The sequence below is a fragment of the Fukomys damarensis genome, unplaced genomic scaffold, assembly GCF_012274545.1.
Source record: "Fukomys damarensis isolate Sample0158 unplaced genomic scaffold, DMR_v1.0_HiC HiC_scaffold_12, whole genome shotgun sequence".
In the NCBI taxonomy this organism is placed as follows: domain Eukaryota; kingdom Metazoa; phylum Chordata; class Mammalia; order Rodentia; family Bathyergidae; genus Fukomys; species Fukomys damarensis.
The window spans coordinates 29,639,056-29,657,105 of NW_022900924.1; the positions used below are offsets into that span (position 1 = coordinate 29,639,056).

Consider the following 18,050-nt stretch of genomic DNA (forward strand, 5'->3'; position numbering starts at 1 on the left):
TCCCTCCCAGTTTTCTAAAGGAACATTTTCCTGTCTTGAATTTTAGTGTTATATTTACTTTCCTATTACAAAGACAAACATTTCTTAGATTTTCTCTCTTTTAAAGAACAATGGAAAACAAAACTCAGTAGTTTTGAATGTTTCTCAAAAGAAGGCAATAATTCCATTGTGACTTTATACCAGATTGAGGGACAGAAGTCAAAGAGCAATGAATTAACTCAGTAAAGCTGCAGCTTCAATCTGGAGAGAATGGACTACCTAGAAGGCAAGACTGTAACACAATCTTTTAAAATGTACTTCAGGTCATGTTCTTAGTACTTTAATGCACGGCCATTTTCTTCAGTGTTCTTTTTAGGGTGAATAGCTATCAACCTACAAAAACGAGAATTCAGGCCACATGTCACACGTTCAAGAAGGTACACTGGGAGGTGATAATGCCCAAGAGATAAATTGGAAGATACCATAGGTATTACTTTGAATTTGCATAGCAGCCACCGTAGCATTTTCAGAACAAGATAATGAATTAAATGTAATTCTTGGCTGTCCCCTGAAGTCCTAACATGGACAAATAGCTGGAATCAAACTGATTTGTAACTTAACCTGGGACCATCCTACAGATACCTCATTCCCATTCTATAATTGGGCCAAGAAAGCCTTAATATGGCTTAATTTTCACCCCCTTTAAAGTACTGACAGCAGAAACTCTTGAATTAAAACAAAATCTTATGTGTTTCCCTGCTCATAAAGGACTCACCAAATGTCAAGACTTGACCTTAGTTCTCATTCTTAGACAAAAGTGTTTATAATTGAAATGAAAGAGGCATTGTTAGTATCATCATTTTCTCCTGTTAGACAAGTACGTGAACATATGAAGCTGATTTGTTTAATAATTTTCTATGTTCTGAGTCATTTGTAGGAAAATGGGTACACCTTTAGACCGAAATATTAAGTGAAGTAAATCAGATACACAGCTTAAACATCTCATGGCTACCCTTGTATGAAAAACCCAAATTATAAATAAAGAGCAAGTATAAATAAAGAGTAAAGGACAGATAGAAGGAAGTAGGGACATAGATCTTTCTCAAAGGGAAAGGAATCAAAAAGTGGAAGGTGGGAGAAAGGATGGACAGGGGATGAAGAAATGGATCAAGATGTGTTATGTTACATGCACCAACTCCATACAAGGAATGCAAACATTATGTACCACAACATAAATAAAAAAATAAAACAAATTATGAAAAATCTCTTCAAGTAAAATTTTAGAAAGCTGATTTTCTAAGTTGGCCTTTAGAAAATTTGTTTTAATGAAAACATTTAAATCCTTCAATTTACTTCACCAAATACTGCCTGGTGCTTTGAATGCTATAAATAAAGGGCAAGTTTCCATATCTTAAGGAGCTTAAAATAAATTTGGATGGGGGAAGGAGACAAAATTAAAATTTTTAGATAGTAAATACAAATGATAAACTTGGATTCTGTTATATAAAATGTATTCTTAAGAGGAATTTTGTAAAAAACTGATATTTAGTCCCCAATATTAGTTTTATCTACAACTACATTGAGAGTTTGCCATGAGAAAAAAAATATGAGGGTAAGTTAAGAAGAGCTTGAATTCCTTGGAAATATGCAAGCTAATATTTTGTAACTCACTTTATATTTTGACTCATGCTTTGCAGAACATTTTAAAAATTGTTTCAACAACTAGTCAATCAAAGATTCATTAAGGCATTTCTCTGAAATGCATGATTTATAGTAAATAAATATACATTTTCTTAGAACTAGGCAGATATAGCATCATGGCATCCTGTAGTCTGAATGTTTTTCTGGAATAGTGAGCTGATAGTGTCAAGTGTTTCTAGGGGAAGGAACAGGCTTCAGAACCTCCCCTCTGCGAGAGTGGTCAGAGGAACTTCCCTCCCATGAAGGCTTCCAAGTTGTTGCTTTACTTTTTGCTGGAACCTCTCATTGATCTTGTAGGCCCCTTTGTAATACTTCTCTGTATGACCTCTTGCCTCTAACTGCTGTGAAACTTGCCCTGTTGTATGCATCTACACCAATCCCAAGTCTACTGGACTCCAATTCTCTTATAAATCTGTTTTCAGGGTTGTTCTAGCTAATAGCCCAGGTTCTCAGGGAGTTTTCCAGTTTTTAACCTATATGGAGAGTTTTCCTCACATGCCTTACAACTTTCTTTGACTTCAAACCCTCAGGAGGTGTCAATCTTTTTGTTTGTTTTTTGAGACAGGATCTTACTATATTCTCATCTGATGGAGAATGCACTACGAAGCCCAGGGTGGACATAAACACATGGCTCTCTTGCCTTGTCCAACAAGTGCTGGGATTTCAAGTGTTCATAAGCGTGTCTGGCTGATATGTCACTCTGTAAAAGAAGAAATGGAGGGCTGGGGATTTAGCTCAGTGGTTCCGCTGCCTGCCTCACAAGAGTAACTTCTCCTTTAAAAAAGAAAAGAAATGATTCTGATAGGCTTTCCTTTGTATGTGATTTGTTTCATTTCTCTTACTGCTTATAGTATTTTATTCTTCTGTTGGGTTTCTGGGATCTTGATTATTATATGTCTAGGTGTAGATTTTTTTTTGATTGTAGCTAGTTGGGGTCCTATATGCCTCAGTTATCTGAATGTCAAATTCTTCCCCTCTGTTTGGGAAGTTTTCTGTCATTAATTCTGCAAACAGCTTTTTAAAGTCATTTATATTTTCTCCTACTACTTCATATATTCCTATCAGTCTTATGCTATTCTTCTTTGCATCATCTAGGAGTTGTTGGATCGATTTCTCATGATCTCTTACTGTTTTTAAGAGACCTCTCTTTTCCTGGTCACTGACTGCAATCTTATCTTCTATATCTGAGAGCCTATCTTCACATTCTTTTATTCTGTTGCGTACACTTTCAATAGAGTGTTTAATCTCCTGGATATCTGTTTGAATCTGTTTTATGGATTCCATTTCTTTCCTATGTTGTGCGTTTATTTTTTCCATTTCTTTCTTATGCTGGGCCTTCATGGCTTCTATCATGGTCCTGAGCTCATCTATTTTTCTGTCAGTTTCTGCTCTAGAGTCTTGAGTCATGACTTCCATTTTGCTCACTAACTCTATGGTTATCTGGGAAATTATTTCTGTTTTGAATTTTTCTAGAGCCTGATTGATCTGTTTTGTTACTTCCTGTGCTTTGAGTTCAGGGTGTCCTGGTGGTTCACTATCAGCCTTTTCATCCTCATTTGCCCTATTGTTTGCCATTGGTGAACTGGAAGTCTGTCCTTGGGTCTTGCTTAAGTGTTTTCTCATTTTAATTTTTGTTGTAGGACTGTCCTTGGTTTAATCTCTGGATTATCAGCCAAATCTTCCTGATATAGTTGCACCCTAGCTTCTGTGCCTCTAACGACCCACGGACATTCTCATCTTCATAACATCAGAGAAAACAGCTCATCAATTCAAGGGCAATGCTTTACCCCAATTAATGCAATCAGCAACACATTAAGATCAAGCACAACTTGGACACTGACCACCTGTGGTAGTCACTAGTCTATCACCCTTAAATCATTTGAATTAAATTGAAATCAAGAAGCAGTCCAGAACATGTCTGCAGTGAACAAACTTTTCAATATAGTATATTAACCATTTAATGGCTCAGACAGAGTGAGGATGCAAGACCCCTGATCTCAGTTAATTGCTGAACCCCATGACGCTGACTGACCTAGGGCTGCAAGGCCCAGATTGAGTTCCCCATCCTTCTGAATGGTTGAACTCTGCAACGTTCTATTACAGGTTTCCCCCGCCATTTCTTTAAAGATGTTCAAAGTGGGGAACTCAGAAAAATACCCTTGACGACCACCTCTGTCTTTCCAGAGTGGGTCCAAAGACTTGCACAGTCAGGAGGTCTGAGAATGCGCGGGGGGAGGGCTTAGTTTATGGGGGTTCAGGGGCACGCTACCTTCCCGGCGCTAGAGCGATGGCGGCTGGGTTGGGAGCAGGCATGGTTGTCCTTCTTGCGGTGGATCGGGGCGGCCTACCTCCTGGCGCTTGAGCGATGGTGGCTAGGTCCGGATGTTTTGGTAAACACCCATAATCTCAGGACTCTTAGAGCTGAGGTAGGAGGATTGTGGGTTTCAAACTAGCATGAGATACATAGCAAATTGAAGTTCAGCCTAGAACATAGTGAGACTATGTTTCAAGGTGGGGGAAAGAAAGGTAGAAGATGGGCCTTGAGACTTACAAATTCTAGACTCATGTATGGCCCCTATGGGTTGTAGCTTCCTGTGACCACTGACACTCATGAGCATCTGTGAAAAGTTAAACTATGTCACTCTCCCATGCCCCTTACCTGAGAGGGTAAAGGGCCCATGAAAAACAAAACAAAACTTTTTCCTGCCTTATTTACCAAGAGGGTCTGTTTGTGGCTTTTGAGAAACTGTATAAATCAGATAAACATTCTTTCCAATGAGGCTCTTACAACCAGATATTCAAATCCAGAGCTTTTCTGGATTTAAAGAAAATGGGTGACCTTATGAAAAAAAGAAAATACTTCCGTCTGCAAAGGCACTGTTAAAAAAGCAACAGGGTGCCAAGGATTTAGCTCTGTGGTTTCCCTGCCTTCCTTGCAAGCACAAGCAAGGTCCTGAGTTTGATCCCCCCCCCCGCCAAAAAAAATAAGCAACAGTATCTTGACAGTAGTAAGTCTATTATTTTATTTACCAGGTGGGAAGATAAAGAATGCTTACATACCTAACAATTTCCTAAAAGCCCACCTTCATTTTAAAAATTCCTTCTATACTTAGGCTCTGCTTGTTTGGACATTTCTTCCTTAAAAATGTGTTAAATAAACTGCTTCCTAGGAGAGAAAAAAATATTTTGCACCAGGAAACAGTATTTATTTTTGTATTTATAGAAAATAACTTGACAGAGATGGACTTTCTGCAACAGGAAAATTGGTAAAGGGACCTGAGGATAAACCCTCCGATTTTGCATCTAGTCTTGAGAGTGGAACATAGCAGTACATAGTAATTCATTAAAGGAATCACAAGAGGGGAATTCATGATACTAAAATCAAGAGGCAGAGCTGAGTAAAAAATCAAATGGGAATTCAGATAGTATGGGGAAAAATAAGATTATCAGGCAAGGTGTTTCCTAAAGTTTTACTGAACAGATTTTTTTCAGTAGAGCCAGATTTTGTTGGCTCAATCAGATTTGTAAACAGATAAAGCAACAGGGTCTTCAGGGTATTAGAGCTTCTGACAATCACTGTGAGAGAATTTCATTATGTAAAGATACTAAGAAATATGTACATAAAAACTGGCTAAATAATTACATTTATCTGAAGACATTCGATATTCCCCAGAATCTAGTCATTGCATATGTTAGAATCTTTTCAAAGAGAAAAAAGTTTTTTTTGTTTTTCTTTTGTTTTGGTTTGGTTTGGTTTTTTGAGACAGGGTCTCACTATGTAGTTGAGTCTGACCTGACACTCACTATGTAGCCCAGGCTGGTCTTGGACTCACAGCGATCCTCCTGCCTCAGCCTCCCAAGTGCTGGGATTACAGGCCTGTGCCACCACGCCTGGCAAAGAGAAAAAGTTTTAAACTGTAAACCCACTCCAAAATGTGAACATCCTATATTTTATGTTCTCTATTAGATTACCTATGAAACAACAAATAAAGCCATGTGCAAAGATTTTGGGAGAGTCCCCAGCAAGGTAACTGTGAAGACAAATGGTTAATGTCTACTTTCCCAGCTGCTCAGTTAATTACTGTAATAGAAAACATCTTGAGGGAAAACATTGCATAGAGTTATTAGCAATTAACCCACAACTCTAACAAATCACAATTTTACTAATAATAGAACATTGCTCGGCCAATTTAATTACAAATTCTACATAAGAATCTTGTATTTTTCAGAAAATGTGGCATATTATAAGTCACTACTATTTAAAATGTAGTGAGGAAATCAGGATGAAGAAGATTACATTGATAAATGAAAAATGGAGTAAAGGAGAAAAGAGGAGGGTATGATTTATGTGGTAAGGAATTAATTCCCAACATTCAATAGATTCAGATATATTAGCCAAAGAAGTTTTTTCTGAGTATTTACTACCATACACGACCTTTGCTATCAATGCTTAATGGTACCCAAGTGATAAAGAAGTTGGAATAGAGTAACAGAACAGAGAAATTCATGAAATTGAATAAGTGAATGTGGTATTGCTTTGTTTTTCCTTAAGTCATAGAATCATCTCAGAGCAATCCTGTAGTTCAATCACATCTCCTCTCTTTGGGTATGTCTCTTTCATTGTTCCACATTTTGCTGAATTTGCTCAATCCTTACTGTTCTTGTTATCTCTAGAACAGATTAGGTTTATTTCTGCCTCCAGATTGCAGTATTTGCTATCATTCTGCCTGTGATATTGTACTCTAGATTTGGCATGGCTGCATCCTTCTAAGAATTCAGGTATCTCCTTAGAGAAGGTCTGATCACACTACAAAGTGGCCTAATCTCCCTTCTGTATGTTATAACATTTTTTTGCCCATACATAGACCACTCTCCGAGAGATTATTCTGTTTTTTCTTAATTTATTGATATTACTCAATACTTATTGGCTTCCTTTATGTCTGGGATCTGTCATATCCCTCACTTCCCAAATCTTCTTTCTCTGTATATTCACAGAATAATGATGTCACAAATATGTATAAATGTTTACATTATTTGAAATGTAGAATATTGTTTAACTAAGCAAAATAAATTTCTTAGGATATTTCCTTTCTCACATAAATTTTGTTTATTCTACAGTTAATAATTTCCTTGTGTTTTTCCTTTCATATATTAAAAAACCCATTCCCCATGGGCTAAATCTTAGAAATAATTTCTATAACATCTAAACATACTAAATGAGCCCCTCTCTTTTCTCTTCTGGATATTTTCATTCTGTACTCTGTAGTTATTCCTAGCTAATAGGATGCATTTTAGTTTTGGCTCACACCTTGGGTAAAAATTTCCTTGGAAATTCCCTTTGAAATTTATCTTTATGGGCCAAGGGATTTAGCTCAGTGGTCTGCTGCCTGTTTTGCAAGGGCAAGGTCCCGAGTTTGATACCCCAGAAAGAAAGAAAAAAAGAAAGAAAGAAAGAAAGAAAGAAAGAAAGAAAGAAAGAAATTTACCTTTATAAAAGTTCCCTTTGCATTACAAGCATCAGTTTTATGTTCTGATGCCCATATTTTCCTTTTTCTTAGTTCACTTTCTTATTTTGCTGAGGCATGTCCTCCAGTAGCTTCCTAAGAAAATGTATGTAGTGGTCAACTTTTTGAGCTTTTGTAGTTCTAAAAGTGTCTTGTTTTAAACTTGGTTGATGGAGATAATGTAATTCAGTTCTTCAATTTTTTTCTCCATGATTTCTGCACCTTTTGCTTTTTCCTCCTTTCCCTTTCTGATTCTCCAGAATTAATTTATTCATTTAATTATTTCCTTTTCTTTCTACCCCCCCATCCTTCTCCTTCTTTCTAGATTTCCTTGATTAATCTACAACTATCCTAGGAAAATTTTCACTGCAGTTTCTGTTAATCTCAATCTGTTTGTAATTTTCTGAGTGTTCCTTTTAGAGCTAAACATTTTGTGTATGTAAATGTGATAAACTTTACTCTCCTCTCTTTTCAAAGATAACTTTTTTTAGAGGGAATGTTTTCCTTTTCTGTTAGATTCCTTTTATCTGTTTATTTAATGCAGGCTCCTACATTCAAGAAACTTTCTTCAAATCTGGTGGCATTGTATTTATGGAAAAAAAAAGGTCACTGAAAAGAAGTTATTTTGTGGGTGGGTGGATATAATGTAGTAGTAGACATTACTGAAAAGTTGTAAGTTTCTGGCCTTTTCATTAACATCTGCAGAGGCCAACCTCTAATCTCCTGCAAGTTCCAAGAAACATACTTAGATATAGGCTTTCTGGGAACCATAGCTAAAGGAAAACATGAGGGCCCCTCTGTTCATCATGTAGATTTTCACTTGATCTTCTGATCTCTACTTTCTGCCTGACTCTGTCAAGGTTGAACCGTGCAATTCATTGTCCCCAGAGAATTCATGCCCTGTATCCTGAGGGAAAAAGGAAAAGAGAATATCAAAGAGTCAACTACTCTAAATACTTTTTAAACAGGTCATGCATTTTCGGCTCGCACATCACCCTCCCCTCCAGAGTTCTTGGTGCCAGCCACCTTCTCTGTAGCTGGCTTCATATTTTGCTCATAGGATGGCACCCTTGTGATAGTGTTCATTCTGTCTACGAAGGCATTTTTTTTTTTTTCTGAAGGCAGTCTGTAACTCTACATTGGGCTTATTCGATCTTCCAAAATCTTGAAATTGTGGACCTGTTGTATCCTCTGCCATTTGTCTTAATTGGATCATGACTTAAAACATTTCTTTACTCTTCATTTAATGAGATTTGGAAAGAGAATAGACATCAACCAATGTGGTCAATACACTGTGCTAAACTAAAACCCTCTTTGAATTTTACCTTTTTTATTTTAAGACTCAGCATCTATGCTGAAACTAATTGTCATACTTATTTGAAACAGCAGTTTTCAATATTTATTGCGCATCAGAATCACTTGGAATCTTTTTAAAACACAGAGTACTATGCTCTGCTGATTTATTAGTTAGGGGAAAAGCCTAAAAATTGTCATAATTTCTAATAATGCTCCAAGAAATGTCGATGCTGCTGGTTGGGAACACAATTTGACATGTGTAGATATAGATTATATTAGAATATATATAGAAATGTAGAATATGATATATATACACACACACACACACATACATATTCTGGTTCTAGTTCTTCATTTTTATACATGTATACTTTTTGAACTATTTGTTATGACCCACCTCATATACATCCTGTGAAAAACTTTCTTGACTGCAGCGAAAGCATTTCCTTACCCCAAACTACTCCTTCCTCCTCTGCATTTCAGATCTCCTTTTGTAGTAATCACATTGGATAAGTCAAATGTCTGTCTCTCTTACAATCAAGTAAACTGACCACATAGCAGCTGTGTCAGTATTCATTTTGACTCTTCTCCCTCATCCTTTGCTTTCTATTATCCTCTACTTCCTGTCTTTCTTCTCTTCTTCCTGTTCCTTCTTCTTCATTTACATAACCTAATCTGCTTCCTGATTATCCAAAGATGTGATGAATGAAACTGAAGTTGCATTGCCGTGTGCATTGAAAAAGTAGAACCTAGGTTTGGAATGGTTTCCCTCAAAAACTCTGAAACTCTTCATTCATAAACTGATCATGGAATCTATGACAGGTGCACTCTTGAAGTCAGTCATGTAAATTACAGCAGCTTTCATGAAAGTAGTTGGTCTGGGAAATCTTTATTTTCTGATCCCAATGATGATAAGGAGCTTGCCTAAGAATGAAAGTCAATTGCGTTGTTTACTTCATAGAGAATGTCTTGCTATTAAAACAGAAAAGACAGCTGAACTAGACAGTGTGCTTAGTGATGTAATTTGCTTTCATTCTATCATAAGCTTCTCATTTGTCAGGAATTTTTATGAAACACTTTGCAGTTTGACAGTGTTATGAAGACTGTACTTTGAAAAATTATAGCTCACATACTATAAAATTTATCTTTTGAAATTACAAAATTTAGTGCTTTCTCATATTGTCAAAAGGTTGTGCAAAAATCACCCTAATTCCAAAACATTTTCAATGCTCACAAAAGACATTAATAGTAATTCCCCATTCCCTCTTACTCCAATCTCCTGAAAACCACTAAATAACTTTTTCATCTATGGTCTTACCTGTTACAAAACTTGCTTAGAGATGTAGTCATAAGTCCATATATGGCATTTTGTGTCTGATTTCTTTCATATCTATATATCTATATATATATAGATATATAGATATATAGACAGATATCTATATATCTATATATCTATATATATATATATATATATATATCATAATGTCTTCAAGGTTCACCCATGGTGTGATATGTATATTTCATTCCTTTTTACTTATCAGTGAATGATATTCTATTGCATACATATATCACATTTTTATGTATTCATCAACATATCAACTTTGGGTTATTTTCCCTTTTGATTATTATAAATAATGTTCCTATGAACAAGTTTTCTGTGGACATAGCTTTAAAAAGCAATGGAATTGCTAGGTTATGTGGTAGGACTATGTTAGATGTTTGGTAGAATTTCCAGACAGTTTTTCAAATTGGCTGTACCACAGTTTCTCATCAGCAGTGGGTGAATTTTCTAATTTTCCCACATCATTTTCAATACTTGTTATTTACTTTTTGATTAAGGCATCATGGTAATTATGAAGTAACATGTTATTATGGTTTTAAATTGGTTTGCCTGATGATGAAAGATAACGTTGCTTGTGCTTATTGACTAGTTATGCATTCCTTTGCAGCAATATCTTTTCAAACTATTTTCCCATTTTCTTTCTTTTTTTTTTTTTCTGGCACTGGGGATTGAACTCAGGACCTTGTGCTTGCAAAGCAGGTGGTGGCACCACTGAGCTAGATCCCCAGCCCTCCATTTTCCTTTTTATTGTTGAGTTGAAAGCATTCTTTAATATATGCCAGATCCTGTTCTATTAACAGATGTGTGACTTGTCAATATTTTATCCCATTCTGTGGGTTGTCTTTTTACTCTCTTGCTAGTATGTTGACTGTACTTGGGACACTGTGCTCCATAGCAATAAAGTAAGCTGATGCTTCTTTTTCATTTACTGGTTTTATTTTATGAAAAAATAAAGCAAAACTTTATAAAAAATAATAGAATAGCAATAACGAATACACTGTGTATTGTTATCTTCAAAGTGATCATTCAGAATAAAAGACATAAACCAAAAAAGATTCTTGCAAACAAGAAAAAAATAGATAATAACACAAAACTTGTAACAGCAGAATATGTAATTGGGTGAGGTGTTTGAACTTCCCTATCTCTTATTTAGTTTTTTTCTTCCCCCCTTCTCTATCTGCCAATGTATCTATAAATATATATATGAAAATCTATTTATATATCATATAAGAGAAGGTACAGTATATTTGAGCTTGTATGTCTGATTTATTTCACTTGACATTATGCTATCAAGTTGCATCCACTTACCTAAAATGCGTCAAGTTTATCTTTCTTTATGGAAGCATGGTACTCCATTGTGTATAAATATCACATTTTCCTTATCCATTCATCTGTTAATAGACATATACACTGTTTCCAAGATCTAGGTATTATAAATTGTGCTGTTATAAACTTGTGACATGTACTACATAATACACATACAAATAACTATAGAAAATATCCCAGGTACCATTTTATACTATATTTATATGTAAACATGAGATAATGAAATTTCAAGTACCCTAGTTTTATGTCACTGAGTTATGGCCTCAGACATAATGCTTTCTATTTTCTTATGTGAACTTGACATGGTATGTCTGAGGACACTGGGTTTGATAGCTTTTCCTTAGGTGGATATTTTTACTTATTTACATTGAAGTTCATTAGCCATTGTTTTCTTACTTATCTGCACCCGTGAAATTTATGTAATTTATTCATTTCGGGATGAAAAAGCATGGGGATACTATACTGTTGAGATTTAGTTTTGACCATTATTGCATTATGAGTGAAGCTTTTACAAAGGATAAGCTAATGGACTCTCATTTGTAACTTTATTGCAGCTGTATCATAAGCCACTGAGTCAGAAAGTCTTCACCACCAATCACATATCAGGTTGTATTGTTCCATTTTGTGCTTCTTTGTGATCGAATCAGTTATCAAAGTAGCAAGAGACAAAGAGCTTCAGAATAAAAGTTACCATTTAATGATAACCTACAATACAAACATAGCAGAGGAGTTCAATAAATTGGTGGCCTAAAATATAGGTATAGTGGGGAGCTATACTACTACACTTTTGGCAGTGGGATAGAAGTCAAGATAACATTAATATTTATTGTGGCTTGAGTCCAGAATGTCCCCCAATGGCTTCATGTGCTCATAGGCTGGGCACGTAGGAAGGTGACTGAATCATGTGGGAGCTGTACTCAACAGTGGAGTAATCCTTGGATGAGTCCAGAGACAAATGTCCTATTGGGAGGTGGGCTTTGTTTGGAAGAGGCAGATCACGGAGGTGTGACCTACCCATTCCGCCCTGGCTTGTCTCTCCTCTCTGTTTCCTGACCATCATGAAATAAGCAGCCTTCTCCTCTAGGCCCCTCTGTCATGCTATCTCTGCTCCAAAGCCAGCCAACTATGTACTTTAACCATGAGGCAAAATAAACTTCTGCTCCAAGTTGCAGGTTTGTCCAAGCAAAGAGAAAAATGATTAAAACAGACTTCGACTACAGTTTAGATCAAATAGACTTAATAGACATATTCAGACCATGCTGTCCAATAGGAACAGAATACCTTTCTATTGGAACATATCTGAAATATGCACCAGGATGGATTATATTTTAGGCAACAAACAAGTTTTAATATATCTAAGATTGAAATCACATCAAGTATCTTTTTCACCACAAGGTATGAAACAAGATAGTTGAGACAGTTTGCAAACAGAAATTAAACAACATGCTCTTAAATAATGAGTAGGTTAATGAAATTAAAAGGGACATTAACATATTTAAAAACAAATAAAAACATAAATATATGAATCAGTGGTAGGCAATGAAAGCTATTCTAAGTGAGAAGTTTATAGTAATAAATGTCTACAAGAAGAAGAAATATTTCAAATAACCAATTATTGAACTAGAGAAAGAATAATAAAATAACCTCTAAGTTGGAATAATGAAGGAAATAATGAAATGAAAATGGCTAGAGAAACAGTAGAAAAGATAAGTGAACTTAAGAATCAGTTTTATAAAATAATAAAGTTGACAAATATTTAGTTAAACTCACTAAATAGACAATGGAAGAGGAGACATTAGAGCTGACACTACAGCAATACAAAAGTTCATAAGATAATACTATGAACAATTATACACAAATACATAGAAAAGCCTAGAAGAAATACATAAATTTGTAGAGACAACTTACCTAGACTAAATCATGAAGAAATAGGACATTTGAATCAGCTAATAATGAATTTAACTGGGTAACAGGAACTCTCCCATTGAAGAAAAGGCCAATCTTCGCTGTTAAATTTTATCAAGTATTTAAAGACAAAGTAATACTAATATCTCCCAATCTTTTCTAAACAATTGAAAAGGAAAAAAATCCTTTAATATTCATTTTATAAGACCAGGACTGCTCTAATACCAAAGCAAGATGAGGACATAATATAACAAAAGAAAATTAGCAACCAAAAACTCTGTTAAACATAGACACAAAAATCTTCAATAAAATACTAGTGAAGAGAATTCAACATCATATTGATTACTCACCAAAACCAAGTGAAATTTATTCCATGGTTTTAAGGAAGGTATAATATATAAGAACCAATAAATACAATAAACCACATGGGCAGAATGAAGGACAAAACCCAAACCATCAACCAGATGCAAAAGAAGGGTTTAACTAAATAAAATATTTCATAATAAAAACTCCCAACAAATTAGGTATATAAGGAATGAACCTCAGCATAAGAAAATCCATATAAGTTTACAAATATTGTCATAGACAATGGTAAAACAGTGAAAAATTTTTCCTCTAAGATTAGGAACAAGACAGTTATGTGTTCTAGTAAACACAGTTTTATCTAGAGAAATTAGGCAATGGAAAGAAATAAAAGGCTTCCACATTGGGAAGGGAGAGGTAAAATGTCATTGTTTACATATGATATATATGATGCATATATATATATATATATATATATATGTATGTATTCCTGAAAACTCCCCTATAAACTGTTACAACCAATAAATTTAGTAAGAAAGAATAATCAACATACAAACATCAGTTTCTGTACACTAATAATGAGCTATCCAAAGGCAGAAAACAAGAACCAATCTAAATAAAGCTTAAAACAAATAAAACACTTAGAAATAAATTTGACCAGAGGTGAAAGATATCTATAATAAACATAATGAAACACTGAAGATGAAAATAAGTGAAAAATATCCCATAATCGTGGATTGAAGGTTAATACTGCAAAAATGTATATACTACCTAAAGTGATCAACAGATTTCATGGAATCACTCTCAAAATTACAATGATATTTTCATAGAATAAAATAATCAATCCTAAAATTCATATGAACCATGAAAACTAAAAACCTAAATAACTAAAAAATCTTGAACAAAAAGAAAATGGCTAGAAGTATCCCAATACTTAAAGATTCACTACAAAGCTATAGAGATCAAAATAGCATGGTACTGGCTTTAAAATAGACATACAGACTAATGGAACAGATTATGATCCCAGAAATAAATCCAAGCATTCAGAATCAGTTGTTTTCACAAAGATATCAAGAACACATAAAGAGAATAGGACAGTTTTTTTTAAATAAGTGATATCTAGACAACTTGATTTCCACATTCAGAAAAAATAAAATTGAAACCTTATCTCACACTAGATATAAAAATAAACTCAATATGGATTAACAACTTAAACATAGGATTCAAAAATGCAAACTAGTACAAGAAAATAGAGAGAGAACCCTCATTGGCCTGGACAATGATTTTTAGTTATGAATTGAAAAGCACAGTCAACAAAAGCAAAAATAGGCAAATGAAATAACATCAAACTCCACAGGAAAAGAAGCAACCAATAGAGTGGAGGGGTAAACAAATGATGGAAAGGGAGACAATATTGGAAAATCGTATATCTGAGGAGTTAATACTCAAAAAGTATAAGGAGTGCTGGAGCTGCTGCTGTCCAGTCTGTACCTCACAAACCACACGACCCAACACCTGCCCAATGTGCACTCCTGCTTCCTTTTGGTTTTAAGTCCAAAACAGCCAGTTTTAGCCGGTGTGGAGGTAGACATTTGTAATTCCCCAGCACTTGAGAGGCTGAAGTAGGAGGATTGCAACTAGTTTGAGGCCAGCGTGGACTATGTAGTGAACTCAACGATAGTCTGAACTACAGAGTAAGACCCTGTCTCAAAAAAAGAGGGGGGCGGGGATTTAGCTCAGTGGCACCACAACTGCCTGGCGAGTGCAAAGTCCTGAGTTCATTTCCTGTACGCACAAAATAAACAAACAAAAAACCCCTTGAAAAACCAACCAAACAAAAATTAAGATTACCAGTCTCAAGGATCAGCTGATTGCAAATCTCCTTAAGGAAACAGGTGCTCCACAATCAGATTACAGTTGTCGGAGTTGGTGCTGTGGCATGGCCTGTGCCATCAGTGTCTTTAATGAAGGACCCCGGCAGATGAACTTGATTCCATGATGAATCTCCAACATGGCAGCTTTTTCCTTAGGACACTAAAAATTGTCTCTGGCAAAGACTACAATGTAACTGTAAACTCTGAGCTGGTTATTATCACAGCAGGGGCCTGTTAGCCAAAGGTTGAAAGTCATCTTAATTTGGTCCAGTGTAATGTGAACATCTTTAATTTCATAATTTCCAATGTTGTAAAGTACAGTCCAAACCTCAAGTTTCCAATCCAGTGTATATCTTGATCTACGTAGCTTGGAAGATAAGTGGCTTTCCCCCAAATCATGTTATTCAAATTGGCTGCAATCTGAATTCATCCTGGTTCTGTTACCTGATGGGGGAAAGGCTGGGAGTTCATCCACTAAAGCTACCATGGATGGGTCCATGGGAGCATGGAGATTCTAATGAGCTTGTGTGGAGTGGAGTGAATATTGCTGGTGTCTCCCTGAAGAATCTGCACCAGAGTTAGAGACTGATGGGGGTAAGGAGCCTTGGAAAGAGGTTCACCAACGGGTAGTTGACAGTGCTCACAAAGTGATCAAACTAAAAGGCTGGCTACACATCCTGGGCCACTGGAGTGTCTGACACAGATTTGGCAGAAAGTATAGTGAAGAATGTTAGGAGGGTACATCCGATTCCTAGCACGAATAAAGGATGACGTATTGCTTAGTGTTCCTTGTGATTTGGGACAAAACAGGACCTCAGATGTTGGGAAGGTGTCTATCACTGCTGAGGAAGGGGCTTGTTCGAAGAGTGCAAATCTCTTGTGGGAGATTCAAAAGGATCTGCAATTTTAAAGTCTTCTGGTGTCACACCTCTTCATTGTCTGGGCTATAAGAGGACTTAGCTGGGGATTGTGCATGTTGTCCTTTTGACCTCATCTCATCTGTGGGTGAGGCAGTACTATTAAGATGGCCTGGGAAATACATCAGTTTCCCAACCTTAGAAATAGAAATGGTTCTCAAAATCCCACAGTTCTGTCCTGATGCTGGATGGCACTTGTGTAGTCCTAAACTGGTTAGTATAAAGTAGCCCCACCATATCTGAGACATGATGACCAATGTCACACAGGCTCCAGTTGTCTTTCAAACAAGATACATGTTACTCTGTTACATAACTTCATTAACCAAGCCCAGTCTGACTTTTTTCTCAGGTGGTCACTGTCTTGGATCCAGTATATAAATCCAATATTGCATGTCTTGTGCCTAAGTGTTTTAAATGATTTTATTTGTATGTTATATGAATACCAGTAATATACATTGCCATATAATGTAAAAAGGAAAGGTCTCCCTGTGAACAATGCAACAACCAAGTGACATACCAACTGTATAACCAAGTAAACCTTGAACAGTGAAAAACATGCATAAGGAACATAAGCAATTTAAAAGCAATGAAACAACCCAACTGAAAAATGAGCAGAGGATCTGAATAGACATTTTCCAAAGAAGACATAAAAGTGGCCAACAAATATATGAAAAGTTGCTAGACAGCACTGATTATTATGAAAATGCACTTTAAAACTATAATGGCAAAGCTGGATTTCAAGCTGCCAAAGATTAAAACTAGACCCTTATCTTTCACCATGCACTAAACTAAAATGCAAGTGGTTTAAAGATATAACTATTAAAACAGAGGGATGGGGATTTAGCTCAGTGGTTCGGTGGCCTGCCTTGCAAGCACAAGGACCCAAGTTCAATCACCGGTACCACAACAACAAAGAAAAAAGAAAAAAAAGGAAACCAGGATGGGGATTTAGCTCAGTGGTTCGGTGGCCTGCCTTGCAAGCACAAGGACCCAAGTTCAATCCCTGGTACCAATAAATAAATAAATATTAAAACAGAAACACTAAACATGCTGGAAGATAAATTAGGTAGAATTCTTGAAGATATCAGCATAACAAAAGACTTTATGAACAAATCCTCAGTAGCATGGGAACAAGCACAAAGAATCAACAACTGGAATATCATTTCTCTCTCTCTCTCTCTCTCTCTCTCTGTACTGGGGATCAAACTCAGGACCTTTCACTTGCAAGGCAGGTGGTGGAACCACTGAGCTGAACCACTGAGCTAAATCACCGGCCTGGAATCTCATCTTTTTAAAAAACTTCTGCATTACCAGAGAAATCACAAGCAGAGCTAAGAGGTAACCCACAATATGGGAAAAAATTTTTACCAGATGTTCCTCAGACAAAGGTCTACTATCTAGAAAACATAAAGAATTCAAAACAATGAGACCCCCTCCAACATAAAGACCCAATTCAAAAATGGGCATCTGAAATGAACAGACATTTCTCAAACAAAGAAGTAAAAGCAGCAAATAAACATAAAAAATGTACAACATTACTGGTCATTTGAGAGATTGCAGATAAAAACAACTCTGAGATTCCATCTCACCTCAGAAGGAATGGCTTGCTCTCAAGAAATCAACCAATAACAAATGCTAGCGGGGTTGTGGAGAGATAGGAACCTTTCTTCATCATTGGTGGGAGTGCAGGCTGGTGCAGCCACTGTGGGAATCAATAGGGAGATACCTCAAACAATAGGATTATAAGTCCCATTTGATCCAGCTATTCCTCTGTTGAGTATCTTCCCAAAAGAATTAGAATCATAGCCGGGGATTTAGCTCAGCGGTTTGGTGGCCTGCCTCGCAAGCTCAAGGACCCGAGTTCAATCCCCGATACCAAAAAAAAAAAAAAAAAAAAAAAAAT

The 18,050-nt window shown here is 36.0% G+C and overlaps 1 pseudogene; it reads left to right on the plus strand.

The window, feature by feature from the left end:
* The first annotated feature begins 4,290 nt into the window (after nucleotides 1-4,290).
* Nucleotides 4,291-16,140, plus strand: LOC104850009 (annotated as a pseudogene).
* Nucleotides 16,141-18,050: the final 1,910 nt, after the last annotated feature.